The following is a 22,286-nucleotide window of genomic DNA, read 5'->3' as shown; positions in this document are numbered from 1 at the left end:
GGGGGGAGAGGTGAACTTTCTTCCGGCGCTGCGGCACCAGGAGAGGAAGTGGGAGCTGGGTACCTGTGAAAACTAGGTACCTGCTCCCCCCCCCCCAAAAAAAAATAACATGCGAAATGTGGCATGTCAGGGGGTCACAAGTACTTAAAGCGGAAGTTCCATTTTTAAGTGGAACTCTGCTTTAAGCCTTGTACACATGATTAGATTTTCGTACGAACGTTCGTCCATTTCTTGTTGCATGCTAGTCTCATATTTAAAGTGAAGAGGTTACTCAACATACAAAAATGCTCGTATGACAGAATTTAACTTCAGAAGTGATGTAATGTGTTGAATTGTTTTGTATGTATTCTTTCGTTTCCAAGCTTGCATAGATTTGTTCTTACGATGTTTTTCGGACGAAAACTGTACTAATGAAATGAAAATCGGATGTTGCGTTAACCTACGATAAAAATTTCATAGCCTGCACATTCAGTTTTTGCCGTACGAAAATTCGCAATCGGCTGTCGAAAGCACCATACTAACGATCCGAAAATCGGCAGGTCGTTTATCGGACAAAATGTAACTTCTGATTTTCTTATTGTGTGCGTACGGGCCTTTAGTCACCTACAAGTTTAGCGCACTATCCTGTTTGGTGGAGGGACATTTCTCATAACCCCCCCAAAGAGAAGGCTACATACTGAATACTGTGGGAAGAATCTTTACAAGGTTTATGTATTTTATTTCACATTGGTATTTCATTCATGCAGAACTGCACACTGCTCTCCTTCCATCACTGCCCTCTTTCACAATGGCGCTCCTTGGCAGTGGAAGTGTCTCAGCGGCAGACGTCACTTCCGATGTGTGCTGAGCCCGGCCCTGCAGTGTGTTAGTCGGGGATCAGTCTGTTCATGGTTGCACGGTGGAAGAATTCCGGGTAAGTTGGTGACAGCTGAGCTGTGTGTGCGGAGACATATGTGATGGGGACAGAGGAGGGGTGGACAGGACAGATCCTGTATGGAGGTCAGTGTGTACAATGATCCATACTGTCACCTTTATGTCATCCACAATCACAGCTGTCCCTTCCATGCAGGCGATCACCCGGGATAAGGAGCAGACAGCCTGTGATCCGGGGCGGCAGACTCCCCCCTCCTCCTCCTCCTGGGTCATGATTGATGAGATCTGCAGAGGGATGATGTGTGATCACCTGTCATCCTCATCCCCTGCATCCATCTGCATTGTGCCTGCTACAGGAGGACCCAGCATTCCTTTGTAGAGATCCTCAGCTGTATACATGTGTGCCAGGTGCTGCAGTCCTCCATCTATGAAGGGTCATCCCTCCCCTGTCACAGGAGGCTGGCTGCATTATTATTATTGCCTCCTTTGTACTGATGATGAGGCTTCTTAATGCAGCTGCTGTGATCATCAGCTCTTCATTATGGGATGTATGGATCACTCTCCTAATGACCTTCCTAGAAGAGATCACTACTCTATACAAGGTGATCATGTGACTGCACTGCCCCTATATGATGTATACTCACATCTGCTGTCTAGATGAGGATTATTGGTTCTCATCAGCTGTGTACAGGGCAGATTTAGTCACTGCTCCATTGTCATCATTGGAAGGACATGATTTAGAACAGAACCTCCCGGGAGAGACATAGCTTTGTAATAAAGAAATGCTTCCAGGAATGTTGGAGATGAGAATTAGGATGGCATTAGGACTGGCTCACACCAGGTGCAGTACCATATCCAGAATGCATGCATGTATTGTACAGTAATTGCCATGTGTTCCTATGAACCTTCGTTACAATGCAGATATTTGTCAGCACACCAGGGATCAACAAAAGAGCGTCCAAACTGATTATTTTTTATTGCATGATCACATCACAAAGTAGTGCAATGTTTCGGAGTCACGCAGGGCCCCTTCGTCAGTCAAATGCCTGATGAAGGGGCCCTGCGTGGCTCCAAAACGTTGCACCACTTTTTGATATGATCATGCAATAAAAAAAAAATCAGTTTGGACGCTCTTTTTTTTGATCCCTGGTGTGCTGGCAAATATCTGCATTGGGACTTTTAAACCAGTCTCCAGCTGGCCGTTGCTGCAGCACCCAAATAATTTTTGAAGCTCCATCCAGGAACGTGTGCGGTGGGAATATGGGGTATTACCTAGGAACCTTAGTTCACACCAGTTTGTTAATTTCTAGCACTTTCCATAAAAAAAAAAAGAAAAAAAAAGGAAAAAAAAGTCAAGCATCCTGCAGTTTTTTTCACCTGCAACATGTCAAAATGCATGTAAATTTAATTAAGAAAGCATAAGATTTTCTAAGTGTCAAAATAAAAAAAAAAAAGAGTAAAAGGAAAGCACTCTAATGCATTGAAATCACATCAAACATGCATCTAAACATGCATGCAAAAACACACCCCAAATGCTGAAAAGGTGTTGTGAGTCCTTGGGGCCCCATAACCTGATAAGTGGACAGATTCCCATTCCAGAGGGAAGATTGTGGCATCAGGTCATGTAGTTCAATTGTCATGATGATACGAGTCATGTCATGTGCTGTTGACATCCAAAGTATTATGCCACGCCCCTTTCAGGTTTTTCCTAGAAGTGACTTGTATGATGCTGCAGAGGTGCTGTCCTTTTAGAGGCAAAGTTCATCTTTAGTAAAACAATAATGCATGCACATATTTGTGCAGGTAAAAAAATGTCTGTTTTTTTTTTTTTTTTTTCAGTAGACTGCAAAGTATTGCATTCATGATCAGCAGATCACATGTGCAATGTCATTCTCCTGTATAGTCTTCCTCCAGCCTTCTGCCTATACCTCTGCACTGGCTTTCAGTTTGAAAGCTGGAGGGTCTGTGAATAGACTAGGAGCGCACTGATCAAAGCACTTGTTTTCCATTGAGAACTACAACGGCAGACGGACTTGTAGTTTATTAATTGACAGATCCCTGTGAATGAATGATGTGCCCATGCAGATTTCTGCCAATTTTAAAATCTGACAGTGGCTGGGGGTAAGAGGAACCCCCACCTGCTGTCACAGGGAGTGGGGTTTAGGTGGATGCTGAACATGTTACACCCTATATACAGATCTAACATGTTCAAAAGGTGAACTTTTATACTTTAAAGGAGAAGCACAGCCAAAGTTCGTTTGGCTGTACTTCTCCTATGGATCACAGGACTACAGTTCGTTGTGCACTCCTCTGACCCGTTTTCAGCAGACAGCAGGCTGAAGCCCACTGTCTGCTGACGTCACAGAGTCAGTCCAGGCTGGGACAAGATCGTGACACTGGAGCCAGTATCCGCCCACATGCCTGGACCGGCACCCTGCTCAGCCTCTCAGCGAGCCGCTGCTCCTGCCCCCTCCACAGCCCAGCGCTCCAGTGAGTGAGGAGGGGCAGAGCAGAGAGCGGTGACTGACAGTCACCAGCTCTTTTTTTTGGGGAGCTGTGAGAACCGAGCAATCAACTGTGTTTGATCACTCGGTTCTTAGTGTTAGAGTCGGCGGGGACCGATGCTGCATCCACCTAGGTAAGTCTAAATCTGCAAAAACCTCAAACGCTATAATACTCTAATAATGAACGACCTCAATATCATCATATTACACCCCCTTCATTACCAGGCCATTTTTAGTTCTAGTCCCATCATAGTTTGACTGACAATTACTGCCTCATACAATGCTGTACCCAAATTAACTTTTTATTTTTTGAGACACATAGAAGGGAATTGATCAAAACTGGAGCAGCTGTGCATGGCAATCAATCATTGAAATCACGGTTCGGAAATCATTGATGAGATTTCCAGTGTCATGCGATTGTATGCGACTGAAGTCACATCTGAAATCACACTAGTGTAATCGAAGCCTAAGAAAGCTCATTGGATTGTCATTTTGCTGTTTATCATTTGATGCATGTGACAGATATAGTTTATTTTTATTTTTTTACACTCCTGTCATGTGGATCTGACTCGTGTTGGTTCTTGCTGGGCATACCAACTGTTATAGATTTTATAGTTTTTTTTTTTTTTTTTTTATTCTTATTTTTTGTCAAAAATGTATTTGATGGCCACTAATAATTTGGTGGATCCTGGTGGTGTTTTGTCTGAATTATCTTGCCAAGATTAGGGATGAGCAGATTAGCTTTATTGTTTTACTGGACCAGAAATCATCTCGCCTTATGAGATGTGATTAAGCCACCTTCTTGTGCAAACACACAGAATGTTCTTTTACAGTCTTTTTTTTCGGCCATTGAATATGTAACAATGCAGTAATGAATACTATTACATTTAAGTTTGCTGTGGATAATACTCAAGGCTACCTATGGGGTGTGCCATGTATAATATTCAAGGCTATTTGGTCTACCATTTATAATGCTTAAAGCAGAACTAAACTCTCTGAATCAACATTAACTATTTGTAATCATTTTAACCGTAAGTAGTTTACTTGTTTTAAACTTGTTCTTTTTTCTTTTTTACATTTCTTTGGTTGCTTCCTGGTTTCTGGCCAAAATGATGTCATACATCCCAGGAGTCTTCACAGGCATTTTTTTCTTATATTTGGAGGGGGAGAGGAGGGGCCTTCTTAGCTAAGTACACCCCTGCCTGCATGCCTGAGCTAAGGACAGATGGATTCCAGGAAGTAAATATTACATGAATCCTCTGCCCTTACTCAAAATGGCTGCTGCTAGAAATGCTAGGTTGGTGTGATTTCTCATCAAAATAATCATGAACGAATGGGTGCGTTTGCTCTAAATATTAAAAATGAATTTAAATAGCAGTTTCATTTTTTAGTACTAGATAAAGTTAAGTTCCACTTTTTAGGCTATATATTGGGTCTTACTCAAGGTTACATATGGGTGTCCACTATGGATAATACTCAAGGCTACTTTTGGGGTCTTCTAAAGATGGTACTCAAGGCTACTTACAGTATAGGGGTCTGCCATAGATAATGCTCAAGGCTACTTATGGGGTCTGCCATGGATAATACGCAAGGCTGCATATGGAGGTGTGCTATGGAGAATACTCTAGGCTACATATGGGGTCTGCCATGGATAATACTCAAGGTTACTTGTGGGGTATTCTATAGAAGATAGTACTCAAGCCCACTTATAGTATAGAGGTCTGCCATGGATAATACTCAAGGCTGCATATGTGGCTCTGTTATGGATAATATTTAAGGCTACTTGTGCGGGCTCCCATAGATTATACCCAAGGCTACTTATTGGGGTCTACCATGGATAACACTCAAGGCTATGTATGGGGGTCGTCATGGATAGTACTGAAGGCTACTGGTCTGCTATGGATTAAACCAGTGGTTCTCAACTCCTGTCCTCAGGACCCACTAACAGACCAGATTTTAAGAATTACCTTGGGGAGATGCAGTCTAGAATACTGCAATCACTAAACAGAAAATTATATCACCTGTAATGTATTTCAGTTATCTTGCAATTCTGGCCTGTTAGGGGCTGCTGAGGACAGGGGTTGAGAACCACTGGATTAAACTAAAGGCTACTTGTTGTGTCTGCCATAGATAGTACTCATGGCTGCTCACAGTATGTGTGGCTACTTATGGGGTCTGCCATGAATAACACGCAAGAATACTTATGGGGTTTGCCATTGATTGATTCTGTAGGCTACATATGCGGACCATCATGTATAATAAAGGCTACTTATGGGTTCTACTGTAAATAATACTCAAGGCTATTTATGGGGTTTGTAATGTATATTACTCAAGGCTTCTTATTGGATCTCCTCTTTCCCATCTCATCTTTGCATATCAGGAATTAGTCTCCTTCCAGCATCCCCACTATTGGCGTGTGGAGCATGCTGCTAATTTGTAATGATAGGCTATGATGGGTTTATTGATGTCAAAGCTTATATTGTCCTTTGTTTCCATAGTGTGAAAATGAGGATGTAGTCCATTGCAAGACATTGTACGCTGCTAGATAGGTTTTGTGCTGATCGATCCATAATTTAATAGCATTGCGGTCCATGGTTTCTTAGACTTCTTCCTGAAATATACTTTTATATATTTTAATACTGTGATTATTGCAATGCTTTCACTATACGTTACATATCTATGTATCTTTTACCTTTTTTATTATTACTAGAAAATGTCCGTAGAGACCCATTATGTATGTATAAATTAGAATAAAATGGAACAATTGTTTAGAATCCAACTATAGATCGAACATGTTATTCACATTCTGGCGTTCCTCCTCTACTTCATCCAAAATGAATCATTTTATTTAGTTTTCGATGGAACTTAAGCCCGGTTTTAATGACATCTGCATCCTGCTTCCTGTCAGGACAGGAAGTGATGGGAAATCTCTCCAACAGTGACCTAACCTAAAATAGGAATGTAAAGATAAATTAGATTAATGTGTTCATTGCTGGAGTGCCCCCCGTACACACCTTTTATGTACTGATTACACAAGGACAGGCAGTGAGAATAAAATCTACCTAAGGAAGTCAAAGACAGAAATTGACACCTGACCAAAATTTTAACTCTTCCCAACTTGATACAAAACTAAAGCAAAAAAGATGTGTGGCTGGAGTTAGGCTTACAATTATAACACTGAATTGTTAGCAAAAAAGATTTTTTTTTTTTAGATGTTCTGTAGGGAATAAATCCTCTGTCTAGCATTGATCTCCAGCCGGGGTGAAGAAATTATGTCATGCGGTTTTCCTATTGGAAGCTCAGCAGAATGTGTTTTTTTTTTTTTTTTTTTACAAGTCAGGATGTTACTTTGCAGTATAAGCGTCATGTGATGACCCTGAGCTAATTTCTATGTCTGAAAGAAAGACAAATGGATCTGTTACATGAAGCTAGGCCTCATTCACCCTGACAATGGCATACATGTGTTTAGAGGACATTTCTAAATGCATATACGAGGTGTGTCTAAACGGTTTGGTGAATGGTATCAGAAAACAAACAAAACAGAAGATACAAACAAATTACCTTTATTGGCCTTCAAAATAATCGCCATCCTTCACAACACACTTTTGGCAAGGTTTATAAAGCTTCTGGAAACTTTCAGCAAAGGCTTCTTTAGGAATCAGTTGCAGAACCGTTGTCACACATTCTTGAATTGCTGCCACATCCGCAAAACGCGCACCTTTCGTGATTTCCAGACCTGGGACTTTTGCAGACGACTCTTTTTGGGTCGCGGGGAAGACGGTGAACGCCATTCCATCGATTGCCGCTTGGATTCCAGATCAAACTGGTAGCACCAGGTCTCATCCCCTGTGACGATGGATGGATCCTGGTCATCATTGGTAATGAAATCTCCAGAGGTTTCCATCCGTTTAGCTTTCTGTTCCTCTGTCAGCTTGTGCGGCACAAACCGGGAACAAACCTTCCGCATACCCAAATCTTTGCTGACGACGATGCACACCGTGTCCTTGTTAATGGCCGATTCCTCCTCGATTATGTCTGGGGTTCTGCTTGTCGACAGCTGACCCAGTCGTGGCTAATCTTCATTCATTTCTTTCCTGTTGCCAAAGCTTTTGAACCAGTCGTAAACACATTTTCTGCTCACAGCTTCCGTTACGTACACTTGCACCAACATTTCATGCTTCTCTGTAGCAGTTTTCCCAATTTGTAGCAGAACTTGATGTTCACTTGTTGCTTCATTGACCCCTACCTCTCACACTGACTGTGTTTGGTTGCCCGCAGCGGGTTTACCCTGATGGTCACGTGTACTCCACGCTAGGTGTCGCTTCTCAACGTGTCTCTGGATAGCCATGTGCATGCATGCGCACCTGGCCCATGTTGCCATTGAGATATCGGACCATTCACCAAACTTTTTACACACCTCATAAATGCATGTATTCTCAACTGGTTTAATACTCACTGTTCCTTTACCCGCATTAACATGCGTTCAGTTCAGTTGTGCTTAGAGAAAATAGAATTCTGTGAGATCCCAGGGCAGATTAGATATTCTGAACAAATTTAAATGCAGAACTCAATTTGAGAAGCATATGTTTTTATTTTTTTGTTTTTTCTTTTTTTAAACTGTCCAGACAATTTTGGAGATTAGCCCTTTCATTGCCACTGACAAATTTCATAAATTGGCAGCAGCAGGAGTGTCGGTCTTTGTTAATTTTGGCAGCAAATTTCAATTTAGTTTTAGTCTTAGTCTTAGGACTAAAATTGCATTTTAGTTTTAGTCCCATTTTAGTCTTCTGCTATTGTTTTAGTTGTATTTAGTCGACTAAAACCTCCAGTACATTTTAGTCGTCTAAAGTCTAATGGGTGTAATTAATTTGTAATGCATTAGTTAACATTTCTCCACAATTTCCAAACTCATTATATACTGCTGGAGTGAAAAATCTAATATGCTATTATTTATGGTATTGAGGTATGAACATGCACTACAGACCAGTGTTAATTTTGAAGTCAAATTTAAATTTAGCTTTAGTCTTATTCGTTTGACTAAAATGCCATTTTAGTTTTAGGTATATTTTAGTCATCTCAATTGTTTTAGTCGTATTTTAGTAGACTAAAATAGTATTCATTTAGTTGACGAAATTAACACTGGTGTCAGTGAAACAGGACCAGGTCCCACCTGGTAGGTGTTCCTGGGGAGGGACATCGTGCTGATCTTCCATAGTTGGAAGGAACCCAGAAGCCATGTGGAATACATGACTTTTTTGGTTTCTGCTGGCACTTGCAGCGGCTGTTGTGGATGCAGAAAGCTAATTAAACGTGATCTGCGCTCTATTAGCTTCAGTGAAGTGCAGGGTAGAAGTGTTTCATGAAACCTGTCAAATGTATTCACGTAGCAGGCTATTGGTTCAGTTTATGATGGCAATAAAGTTTATGTGGAAAAAAAATGTAAAAATATTTCACAGCACTTAAAAAAAAAATGAAATAAAAAAACATTGAGCCTCCCTTATGTACATAAACGCACACCTCAGGGGGCACATACATACGAAAACATCAGTTGCGTCACACATAACACATATTTCTGTGTCAGAGTGAGAGCAATAATTTTAGGGCCATTATTCATTGTTAACTCTAAACTGATGACCTGTAAGAGCTTTTAAAGCAGTGCCTATGGAATTTGTGAGTATTTTAAAGCTTGACATGTTGGGTACCTATTTACTTGGTACAACCTGTTCTTTTATATTTTACCAAAAAATGGGGTAATATATTGCGTTTGTTTGCACTAAAATTAAAGTGCTGGTAAAGGCTGGACTGACCCTGCCTTAAACTAAAAAATTTCCCTCTATACTACACCCTCACCAACCCCCCCCCCCCCCCCGGCTCTCTGCACACAGATATTGGGGGGGGGGGGGGGGGGGGGGGGTTGGGAGGACAAGTGGAGCCAAGCCACGCTGTCTGTGTATGTGGATACAGGCAGAATGGCTCAGGAGTGGCCTGGCAGGTGTGCCCCCAAAGGAATTGCCTTCCTATGGGGGCACACTGAGAAAAGGAGGAGCCAAGAGTGTCCGTGGGGGAACTTTTTTTTTATATTGTGAAGCTTTACACTCCCTTTTACCTTAGTGTACTTTTTACTGAAATTTATGTTTGATAAATCTTTGTGCTAATATCTAGTGACATAAGAAGTTGAGTGCAAAAAAACACAAAAACAGCTCTGGCAGCAAAAAGGGTAAATGCAGGAGGCTAGTGTGAATGTAGCCTACGCAGTAGATCATTGCAGAGATTTGCCTTCACTTCCTGTCTCATAGCCAAACAGGAGTTGAGAGGAATTCCCTGGGGACCCCCAGGTCACCAGAACTAGTGTCCCCCATTGGAAGATTTCCCCTCTATTACTTTTCTGCAGACAACCCAAAATTTGGGATTTTTTTCTACTTTCAATGATAATGGTAAGCAGGACAAATGGAGGCAGCAGTAAAATCTGACAGCTCTATAATCCCTCTCCACTTTATCCTAAACTAAAAAAAAAAAAACAGAGGTCCGCCCAACCGCGAAAAATCAAACGTTTTTATATATGGACACTTGCCTGTCCAGGGAGCCCACGATGTCGGCACCCCAGCCGATCTTCGGATCGGCTGTCGGGTGCAGCGCCGATGTTGCCGGTAAGGGAACCCTTTCGGGTCCCTACTGTGCATGCGTGAGGCGCACTTTCGATTTGGCCCGGCTGCGGAGGAAGGAGGATGGGGGGCAAGCTTCGCCAGGGCACCGTTTCCGGAAGTGGGGGAACAGTACCTGTCAAAAACAGGCCCCCCCCCTCCTTGAAAGGTGCCAAATGTGACACCGGAGGGGAGGAAGGAGACGAATAAGCAGAAGTTTCACTTTTGGGTGGAACTCCGCTTTTAAGTGAATGCTGAAACATGGTACTAGTTTTCATAAATTGGCTCCTTTTCTTTGTTGATGTTGAAAATATAGATGGAAGATATGATGTTGGGTGAGATGATTAAAATATATGTGTAGCCAAAACTTTTTATGGGGGTTTTATATAGACTAGGGAAGGATTAGAAATCCTGTCAGGCTTTTATTGCTATCTGTGTCCTCGCTGGGAAGGTACAACCTCTAAATTTGTCCTGTCAGGAAATCCAAAATTTTACAGTTGTCGCCAGCAATGGAGGTGAGGGGAAATCTAATAAGAACAACTATTTTTATAACAGTCTAAGAGAGGAATGACCTTTTATTTTGTAGAGGTTTACTCTCGCTTCCTGTTGTGCGTCTTTGGGACAGGAAGTAAAAGATAAATCTCCCCAGTAGGGTGCAGTCACCAAAAATATAAAATAGACAGGGATTTAACCCTTCTTTACTTTATCCCAAATGAAAAAAAAAATGACTATGCCTACACTTTGAAGTGGCTATGGTACCGTAGTCTCACTGGTAAACAAAGCTCTCGCTGTGAGGGAAGAGCATGCAAACGTATCTTTCCAGCGGCAGGTGACCTCAAACTCCTTTATTTATAAGTTCTCCATAGTGATTGGGTGACTGCAAAGTACACCTGTATGTACTAAGAAAAATCCATAGGCTACCATTACTGACCTCCTTCATGAAAATGTACTAGTACATGGTTGTCTCTGTGTTCAGTATTTTAGGTGACTGTCTGGAACAAGTTTGTTGCAGGTGAAGCCAAAGCAAAGTCCGTACACTTGGTTTGCATACTTGTTCGGAGTCAGTGAAAGTAAGGCCTCATTCATTAAACCTGCAAATACTTGGGGCTACGATTCCAGGTGTTCCAATTGCTGATGGCAACAGATGTCTGACCCTGGACGTAAACAGCTTGTGCCCAGGGGGATCATCTGTCCCAACCACAGGTAACTACTGGATGTCTGAATAAATGTGAACACCTGCTTACAGCTGTGGAGAATATCAACTCCTTTTAGCTTGTCTTTGAGTTGTACAGGCCGAACGGCTGCTGTCAATTGGGATGCTTCAGTCATCTACGGTTCACTTTCCGCACCATGGCCGAGAGATGTTTTGAATGGGGCCTATTCAGTAACCACAGAATCATTTATTTAAAGCCAGACCGCTAGCATTTTTGAAGAGGTCAGCCATGGCAGTCTATGATTTCCTTCGGTACAGGCTTTCTTTACAGTTGAGAGATCTGGTGGAAACCAAATAGATATTTTATTCAGACCGTTTCTGTTATGGCCAAACATAATCAAAAGCTACTTTGCAGTAGGAAGGTTTAAATATAATGGGCGTCCCACTTTCACTAATCCTGCTTATTAATTAAAAAGAAAAGTTCCCTTTTTAATATATATTTATAACCTCTAATGAGGTTAGTGGCTGTGCCATACTCCTAAGAAGCCCCCTGCAGATTTGGTAATTGTTTGCTTTACTGGCTGCTGTGATTATATATTGATTTCTGCCCACTTGTGTTACCGGTCCAGCATGCAGCTTTGCAGTCCTAGAGGCGGATTTGGCATTTGGATAAGAGGCCTCAGCAAACCTCTGACTTGAAGGACATAGACTTCTTACCTATGTAGGCCTCAGAACCCCACTGCTAGAAATAGGATTCTAGTGTAGCACTGAAAAATAAGAAGTCTACTATTATCATCACACGTAACCACAAAACATCAGAATATTGATGTTGAACTCCGGTAAGATAAAATGGATGCACATTATTACAGCTCTGTATTCATTAACACCAGTAAATTGATTTTTTTACTTTTCAAGCAAGTACCTGAATTGGACTAGATATCAGCCACTTGCACTCCCCTGAAGGACCAAGCTCAGACTGGGAGAGGGAGAAGTAACTGAGCACTGCAATGCGCCTCAATTCAGGAAACCGCTTTTATTGTAGCATGCTGTTGGTGTCGGCCTGCAACAGAGAGTACAGGATCTCCAAGTGGGCAACTTTGCATCAGTTTCTGTTTCTTTAAAGTGATTGTAAACGCAAATGATATTTTTTTTCTTTTAAATTGACAGGTTTTGCTTACCTGCTCTGTCCAATGGAATTGCACGAAGCGGCCCTGAACATCCTCTTTTCAGGTCCGTCCCCCGCCGGTGCTCCTAGCTCCATCTGTTCTCAGTGGTACCCCATAGTAAAACGCTACTTAAGGGACCCACCTGCACAGTTGCTTCCGAGTCCCGCTGTCTGTAGACACAGACAGTGGGACTCAGCCCCGCCCCCCGCTCCCTTGTCACTTGACAGCAGTGCCCAAGAGACCAGGAAGCGAGGGGGAGAAGAGCTGCGCAGAGGTTCACAGCACTGGATCAAATGAGGGCTACATAATTAAAAGGGGGGGGGGGGGGGTAGCAGATACTTCATGCCTAAATATTTTTTACCTTAATGCAAGGAATGCTTTAAGGTAAAAAATATTTAGGATTTATAACCACTTTAAGGCTGCATAAAGCTGAAAAACCATACCCTTGCAGTGGGTTACCGGTTTGTTTTGTCTAGGGCAGGGGTATTCAAACTTTCTAAACAAAGGGCCAGTTCACTGTCCTTAAGACTTTAGGGGGGCTGGACTGTGGCTATTGGAGGTGGGGGGAAAAAAATAATTCACATCGTTTGTTTCACTGGGAGTAGTTATATACCATTATTGGCATCAGTGAGAGGAATTGTGCCCCATCATTGGTGTCATTGGGAGGAATTGTGCCCCATTATTGGAGTCACTGGGAGGAATTGTTCCCCACTGTTGGTGTCATTCAGAGGCATAGTGCCCCAAGGGCTAGATAAAAGCAAGCAAAGGGCCGCAGTTTGGAGACCACTGGTCTAGGGCATGTATTATAAGGTAATATACTTGAGCTGGTCATACACTAGTAGATTTTCGAACAAATGTTTTTATGGAAAATCTCTTTGCATTCAGTGATCTGACAAATGTCATTCAAAAGTACTTCAGAATTTTATTTGCTTTTATCATTTGAGTTTGGAATGAATGGACTTTCCTCAACAAAAACTGCATATTCTGTTAGAAATTAGTTCAGGAAATATTTTCCATCCTACTTCTTCAACTTTTCTTGTCACTGTGGTCGAAAACGAGTATTGTTGATTAGAAAATTGAACAAATGTTCTTGAAATGAAAACTTTCAAACAAAATTTTACTAGTGTATGGCCAGCTTTCCCATGTTCCTTGCTCTCGCAGACGTCCTTCAGGGCTTTAAAACCAGTCCCCAATGTCTCTTGTCATCGCTGTCCACCCAGTAAGTAAATGATCATATTCATCATTCCCCAGGCAAAATGAGTGGTGAAAAAAGAAGTGCGGAAATAAAAAAAAAAAACGTATATACTCACCTAGATGGCTGCAGCATCGATCCAATGCTGCAACTGTCCCCCTCTGGCTCTAAGACAGAGAACCTAGTGCTGATCGCTCAGTTCTCTGGATTGTTCTGAGCACAGATTGATGACGGTCAAGTCACCGCTCTCTGCTTTGCCCCTGCAACGTTCACTGGAGCGCCGGACTGTAGATGGGGCGAGTGCAGCTGGCTCGGCCTCTCAGCTATGGCATTTGGGAAGATCCCAACATTGTTGTTTGGATCCCTGCGGAGCCTGGACCAGCCCTGTGACATCAGCCAGCAGTGGGCCTTTAGCCCTCTGTCGGCTGAATCTGGGTCACAGGAGTGCATAACTAAGTACACTCCTATGATCCACAGGAGAAGTATGGCCAAAAGTGATTTTGCCATGCTTCTCCCTGAACCCTTGCAGAAATGAGGGGTGCTCTATTGTATAGGTTACATTTTTTTTTTTTTTATGCCCCGCAGTTCTGCTTTAAGAAAATCTTTATACAGTGAGGCATGATGCCCAGCACTGAATAATAAATTGATTTAATGACAGTAAAAAAGCTTTTATACTGCTACAGAGGGCCAGTGGCAGACTTCATGGGTACGGTTCTGTAACAGAAGGAAGCATTCCATCTTCAGTGTCATGTGCCACACAACCAATGAAGGGCATTATAAATCAAGAGCCTTGTGCTAATTAACAGGAATTAGACAGATGCCTGTGTTGAGGATCTGAGCTTGGTGCCGGATCAATGCCCTTGTTGCATATTATTGCAGTCTTTATGCTGTCTCATGCTGCAGTCCAGTGTATGAATAAACATCAGTCTCCTTTACTTCTGAAAATCACATTATAGCAGGCGCGAATTAGGCTTCCATCTCAAACCATTCGCTAGCTGACATTCTGAGACTCTTTGTTGGCTCCTGTATTCTCCATTGTAAAATACATTTACATACTTTATATTCATGTAAGGACCAACTGTCTTCTCCGAGATGGTCTGTGGCTCCAGCTAAGTGTGATCCCATGTGGATTTCCTATTGTACATCCTGCACATGCAGAAATTTGGATTCCGAGTTGGTAAATGCTGTTTGTGTATACATAGCAGTATGCTGTCACTTACTTAATACCAGCCTGCAACACTCCATTACCAGTACATTTTCCCTTTCCTTTTTTTATTTTATTTAATTTTATTGATTTACTTTTTGAGTCGAGAATGCAGGTACCATTTTTAGTTTTTAGTGCTGTAATAGTTTGACATCGCTCATAAAACCACCTCCCCTGCTTTTTTTTTTTTTTTTTTTTTTTTTTTAGCAATATGGCAGTACGCAGGTGATTAGTAAGAAAGTGCCCAATGCAGTGATGACTAAAGTGCAGTAATCCTCAGCAACCAAACTGAAGTTTTCTCCAGTATAGTCAGCATTTTAATGTACTGTTTGTTTAAATTTAAATGAGTTCTCACCATAACCCTGTATACACAGCATTCTTCCACTTTATGGCACACTTACCTCTCAGAGCCCTAGCCAGTCACAGCTAAAGTAGGGCACACTACTTGCCTCTCCATCCAACTGTCACCATCAACCCACAGCTTCCTCTGGGTCCAGTGATGGTCCTTCAGGCATGTAAGGACCACTGATGATGTAACTCCTATTGTCTCGGGACCTGGCTGTTTTCTCGGTATGCTGAGAATGAGCTAGGATGTACACTGTATGACATATGCATGTGACAATGTACATTAAATAAAAATTACAAGGAGTCTGGGACTTTGCATGTCTCTCTTTCTGAAACCTCTAGCTCCCCACAGGACTTTAGTTCAGCTTTATGTGCAGCAACTGCTTGCAGGGAGGACACCATGGCTTCCATTGTAGGCTAGGGTAGGAAGTGGTAGCACAGATGCAGAAGGCTGGGATGTTGATCTTTTTTTCTTTTTTTTTTTTTTAATAGAGTGGAGCTGGATTAAAACACCTACAGTATTAGGTTTGTATTGCTGTATGTGCCCATTAGGGAGATTCACCCTCTCTTTGTCCCGGTTACCATTATCATTGAAAATGAAAGTAAAAGAAAATCCAAAATTTTGAGTTGTCTTAAGAAAAGTTATAGCGGGGACATCTTCCAAATTGGGACACTAGTTCTGGTGACATGGGAGGCTCCAAGGGATTACCCTAATTTGCAGGGATTTCCTTACTTTTTGTTTTGTCTATGGGACAGGAAGTGAAGGGAGATCTCCCCAATGGGACACAGATGGGGAAAAAAAAATGACTGGGGTTATAACCCTCCCTTGCTCTATCCAAAATGGGGAAAAAAAGGTTTGCCTATAGTTAGACTGTACTTTAACACTATTGGACTCTGATGGAGATGTGACAGTTGCCTTGTTCTACGCATTGGGAGTGTGTGGTTATAGAAGATATGTCCTGGAAGTGGTTTCTTCCAAGCGCTTAGAGACTCTGCTGGCATCAAAACAAGAATGGGAGTTTAGGAGTGATAACTGGAACCAGAGAGGTCATCGGAAATCTTGGGCCACATGCCCTAAATGAGCAACTCAACAGGAACCAGCAGCCAAAGAACACTGACAATTTCCAAAAACATCAGAAAAATTAGATGCCTGCAGTCGTGTGTTTTTTTTTTTTTTTTTTTTTATTTATTTTTCTTTTTTTAGATGTGATATTTTATGGAATCTGAACTCTAAGCAGATATAGACTAATTTTTGAAACTTATTTGTGGTGGTATAAGTTTACACACTGTGTGTACAGCATAACGGATCAAACATTTTGAAGTGGATTTTCGGGTGGTGCACAACATGTAGATTTTTCTTTTACAACTCTTTCATATTTATTGATTTGTTATTGGAATTATATGAGGACTTTTTTTATGTTGTTTTTGATGATTTTTTTATTTGGAATATTTACACTTAAATTTATTTGCATATGCACAGTAAGGCCCCATTCACACCTGAGCTTAGCGTTTTCAGGTAGAAAGTCGCATGATTTTGCAGCGAATTTGTACAGGTCAAAAGGTCATCAATTTAAAAAGCAGAAAAACGCCTGTAATCTGCCTAAAAAAAATTCCAGAACTTGTTTGAACTTCAGGTGTTTTGGGGCTTCTGGCTCCAAGCGTTTTGGAGTGGAGATGTGAACCATCTCCATAGAGAATAATTTTTCCCCCAGCACCCCCCCACCCCCCAGCGTTTTGTAGCTTCAGGCTTCAAGCTACAAAACGCTCAGGTGTGAATGGGGCCTAAAACACAAGTGTTGCACTGGATCAATTTGGGTTATGGTATTTTAACATATTAAAGTGGGTGGTGCACTCCTAGATCTCAGCAGCAGCACAGGCTTTCATTTCAATTGTTGATTGACTTTTCACATAGGTGTGCACAAGGGTTTTATTTTAAAACAAATTATGGATTAAGTATATTTATTTAATGAAAGCAATTTATTTCCCTGAATTTGACTTGGAATCAAGCAGTAGCAGCATGAGAAACTAGTCAGCTGTGCAGCAATGATCCATGAGGAGAGAACAGAGTTGACAAAGAGATGAGTTCCTTATTGTGCTGCTTCTCCATTCACTGTACAGTCACAGGCTTGAGGGAAGAAAGAAAAATCAGTGCTTCTGAAAATCTTCCTGGCCAGTTCTTAATAAGACTGTATAGCTGTTATCCCTATGTGAGTTGGGGACCTCTGAGTACAAATCTGGAATTAGGGAATACAAAATAAGAGTAAGGGCACCCAACAAGATCCTATTAAAACTCTAACGTGCCTTGCACAATACTTATGCGCAGGCAAGAAAAAGCGTGGCAAAATTGGTTTATAGCACTGACTTTATTGGAAATGGCCTGTATTTTCTTCTAAGGTTCAGGCTTTTCAGCATGCAAGCATACTGGCAACTACATGTAACTGGCAGTCACATAAATTAAAATTGGAGGCCGTCAGTAAATAGGATGTGGCTCCTGTGTCAGATTGATTGCAAAAAACCTTCATGTTTTATTGGCATGTACCTTTTAATTCTTGGTAAATGCGGTCTAAAAATATGCAGCACAATTACATGTATAGCCGAGTTAGAATTGTTAAATGAGAATCTGTATATTGATTAAACCTGCCTGGTTTTAGCCCGGAGATATTGAGACTGTTTACTGAATACTGCATGCTTTCATTAGCTTGAAAGGAGCCGTCTCTGTGGTGTAAAACAAAGCGCGCACCTTTCAGTGAAAATGAGAGAAATTTCAGACAGCCGCATGTTGTGTAGTTTTATTGCTGGCTCTGGAGAAGTCAATAAATAATCACAATCTCTATTTAAAATCTTATGTGTGGAACGCTTAGTTGCTGGTGGGAGAGCTGAGAATTTGAACTGAAGGAATTTATAAGAGGAAACCTGCTATGCCAAACACCTGTGTTAATCCTATATAACATTTATATAAACCTTTCATTCTACTGTCCTCTGTGGACTTCATTGGTGCTGGGGAAGCTGAGTCATTTTTCCTATGCTAATCACTTCACCTAATGGTTTCCCAAAAGTGTGCCAGTTGTCTGCACACGGGAAGCCGGGAGAAAATAAAATCTGTGCTGGGACAGCGATCTAAACAAAAAGGTATGTAACTCTAAGCATCATTTTTGACAGTCTCTACCAAAACTGCCTTCAAGGGCACGTTGCTTCCTCCCTCCCTTCTGGAATCTGACATGCTTCCACATAGTAGAAGATAGGCCCTGCAACGTCCTGCAATTCAGTACATTGTGTCTTGTCATTTGATTTAGGGCTCAATCCTATGTATAGTGCATCCAGAAAATGTTCACAGCGCTTCACTTTTTTCCACATTTTGTTATGTTACAGCCTTATTCCAAAATGGATTAAATTCTTTATTTTCCTCAAAATTCTACAAACAATACCCCATAATAAAATCCCATGTACATAAGTATTCACAGCCTTTTCTTAATACTTTGTTGAAGCACTTTGGGCACCAATTACAGCCTCAAGTCTTTGAGTATGATGCTACAAGCTTGGCACACCTATTTTTGGGCAGTTTTTCCCATTCTTTGCAGAACCTCTTAAGCTCCATCAGGTTGGATGGGAAGCGTCGGTGCACAGCCATTTTCAGATCTCTCCAGGGATGTTCAATCGGGTTTAAGTCTGGGCTCTGCCTGGGCCACTTAAGGACATTCACAGAGATGTCCCATTGTTATCTTGGCTTAGGTTCTTTGTCCTGTTGGAAGATGATCTCTCTGAGTGACCATCGGGTTCTTGGTCACCTCCCTGACTAAGGCCCTTCTCCCCCACTAGCTTAGTTTGGCCGGGCGGCCCACTCTAGGAAGAGTCCTGGTGGTGATATGACTGATTTCTGATTGGGACTCTAAAACAAAGCTAATACTGCAGCTGCAGGAACAGATTCACAGGACTCAATCACTGTGTTTAAAATGTCCGTTCAGTGGCAAAATTTATTATTACGTGTTTTTTTTTAAACATAGATAAGAAAGGGGTGGTGTGAGATGTTATTAAAAATTAACAAATAGAAATATGTTATTAAAAGCTAACAAATAGAAATATATTATTAAAAGCTAGCGAATAGAACAATTGCAAAAGTAAAACATTGAGAAGGGAGGGGGGAGCAGAGAGCGTTTAGTAGGAGATGTGCCTGTGTGTTAGGTGAAGGTTACAGAACACATTTCAACAGTGAGAACAAAATGGAGTCTCTTGTGCTTAAATGAACAGTACAGTGAATGTCCATGTCGGTGGTTCCAAACTTCTTCCATTTACGGATGATAGAGGCCACTGTGCTCATTGGGACCTTCAATGCTGCAGAAATTTTCGGGACAACCTTGGAGAGAGCGCAGCTCTGCTCATTTTCCAGGAAACACATGCAGCCTTTAAATCCCTCCTCTTCCACCATGGCTTCAGTTATTTGTGTTTGCTTAGCCATGGTGGAAGCGCATGCTGGAACCAGGGAGTTGCGCTCTCTCCAAGGTGAAGGGAGAAGGCTTACCTTTGTGGAGTTGTGCAGTGACCATCCCATCACCCCCCCCAGTACGGGCGGGGGATGTTCCGGAGTCCTCAGTCTCTCCAGCTCAGGGGATGCAAGGGCCCGCAGGAGGTGTCGTGTGCCTGGGGTTCGCTGGCATGACCCACGTGACAGTTCCGGGTCCCGACAGGCGGGTGACCTCATGTCCAGTGACGCAGCTTCCTGCGGGGGCGTGGCACAAGTGGTTCCAAGCGCCTGGAATGCAGAGACTGGGGGACGGGTCTGTCGACCGGCGCTTTCGGTACCGGCCCTCGATGACGCCGGGACCGGGTGATTCAAAAACCAGATGGGTTTTCTCAGTACTTCGCTGCACTCTCTGCTAGCACATGGGAGAGACCGACAGCTACGGCGGAAGCAGGCGCCCCAGACACCGCCGGTCAGGCCCAGGTAAGAGGGGTACAGTGGTGCCTTTATTCTTGTGCGTATGGGCCTATGTTTGTGGTTGTTTTTGGGATCCTCCCTGCAGGGAGCTGTGGCTGCACGTTCAGAGGTTACTCCACTCTGACCCTGCAGTTTGGACTTGGTGGTTGCTGGGGGGATTGCACTGCTCGGCACTGTTTCATTCTGTCTGGTGGTGATCTAGTTGTGCACTAAGGGTTGGAAAGTTGTGTCAGGGGCCCTTAGGTGAGTTTAATTTTTTTTCTCATTCCAGGAAAAAGCTTTAGGAGAATCCAAGCATTCAAACCCACCAAGTCACAGGAAATGTCCTTCCTGCAAGAACCCCCTCAGAGATTCATGGCAGAAGGGAATGTGCAAGTCCTATATTAAGGACTTGGTTGAAGAGGAAACATCCCAGCATCACAAGAACTTGTTCTCTTCAGGATGGGAACTTACAAACTCGTTGAGTTTGGTTAAGTCCATGCTGGTACAGAGCCCGGCAGGCCAGGTTGGGCCCCAGCATCCACCATCCAGCCCGAGGGCATCCACCTCTAGAGCAGTAGAGGTTGTAGACTCAGGGGATGAGGGGGCAAGTACTCTTTCCTCTCTCAGGGATTCAGACGAGGAGGAAGAGGAAGACGATAGCCAAGCCTCTAGGTACAAACTATCTTTGGAGGAAGTGGGCGATCTTCTGAGAGCGATCTACACTACCCTCGAGATCTAGGAGGAAAAGATGCAACTGTCGGTTCATGTTAAAATGTACCAAGGACTGGATGACACTAAACATAGAGTGTTCCCAGTCCATAGAATCCTGACACAGTAAAGAAAGAATGGAAGGACCCTGAGAGAGGCCCCTTCTTTTCCAAGACCCTTAGGAGAAGGTTTCCCTTCGAAGATAAGGAGTCAGAGGTATGGAATAAGAAACCCTGGGTAGATGCCGCATTCTCGCAGGTTTCCCGTCGCACAGACCTATCATTCAAGGACATGGGGGTGCTGAAGGATGCGATGGATAAAAGAGCAGACTCCCTCTTGAAAAAAGTGTGGGATTCCACATCAACCAGCCTCAAACCTGCTATGGCTTCCACGGTTGTCGCAAGGAACCTAGAATGCTGGGTAGAGAAGCTGAAGAGCCACGTAGAGGCGGGTACGTCGCAGAAAGATCTTCTGGAGTCCTTCCCATTAATACTAAAGGCATTAAAGTACATTGCTGATGCATCAGCCGAACCTGTTAACTGCTTGCCGACTGCCTCACGCAGATATACTGCGGCAGAAGGGCATGTACAGGCAGAATCACGTACCTGTACGTTGCCCATTAAGAGGCGGGCGCGCGCGCAGCAAGCTCCGTGAGTCGGGTCGCGGGTCCCGCCGACTCGATGTCCGCGGAGATACCGCGATTGTCTCACGGAGAGGAAGAACGGGGAGATGCTAATGTAAACAAGCATCTCCCCGTTCTGCCTAGTGACAGTGTCACTGATCTTTGCTCCCTGTCATCGGAGCAGAGATCAGTGACATGCCACACACAGCCCCCCCCCACAGTTATAAACACTCCCTAGGACACACCTAACCCCTACATTGCCACCTAGTGGTTAACCCCTTCACTGCCAGTGTCATTTACACAGGAATCAGTGCATGTGTATAGCACTGATTGCTGTATAAATGACAGTGGTCCCAAAAATGTGTCAAAAATGTCCGATGTGTCCGCCATAATGTCGCAGTCACGATAAAAATTGCTGATCGCCGCCAATTCCAGTAAAAAGAAAAATATTAATGAAAATGCCATAAAACTATCCCCTATTTTGTAAACGCTATAGCGCAAACCAATCAATAAACGCTTATTGCATTTTTAAAAATTTTTTTTACCAAAAATATGTAGAAGAATACATATCAGCGTAAACTGAGGAAAAACATTTTTTTATATATTTTTGGGGGATATTTATTATAGCAAAAAAAAAAAATTGTCGCTCTTTTTTGTTTATAGCGCAAAAAAGAAAAATCGCAGAGGTGATCAAATACCACCAAAAGAAAGCTCTACTTGTGAGAAAAAAAGGACATCAATTTTGTTTGGTTGCAACGTCGCACGACCGCGCAATTGTCAGTTAAAGCGACGCAGTGCCGAATTGCAAAAAGTGCTCTGGTCAGGAAGGGGGTAAATTCTTCCGGGGCTGAAGTGGTTAAGATGTCAGCAAGATCGTTGGCACTGGTGAATTCAGCCAGATGTGCTGTCTGGCTAAAAACTTGGTCTGGTGACACAGTTTCCAAGATTAAGCTATGTGGCCTA

General features: G+C 42.7%; 1 protein-coding gene across 2 annotated transcripts in view; it reads left to right on the top strand.

Annotated features, from left to right (window-relative positions):
- The first annotated feature begins 819 nt into the window (after nt 1-819).
- The window catches only part of FAM222B (family with sequence similarity 222 member B), a 214,851-nt gene continuing 193,384 nt past the window's right edge, over nt 820-22,286 (top strand). Inside the window, exon 1 of one of the 2 annotated variants that reach the window (XM_073616792.1) lies at nt 820-913. The gene's annotated coding sequence lies outside the window, so the exon portion shown is untranslated. The remainder of the gene's footprint in view (nt 914-22,286) is intronic. The other variant, XM_073616791.1, reaches the window with a different exon arrangement.

This window comes from Aquarana catesbeiana, linkage group LG02 (assembly GCF_042186555.1).
Source record: "Aquarana catesbeiana isolate 2022-GZ linkage group LG02, ASM4218655v1, whole genome shotgun sequence".
Classification (NCBI taxonomy): Eukaryota; Metazoa; Chordata; class Amphibia; order Anura; family Ranidae; genus Aquarana; species Aquarana catesbeiana.
Note: the sequence above shows the minus strand (reverse complement) of the source record. Positions and strands in the feature narration are given on the sequence as shown.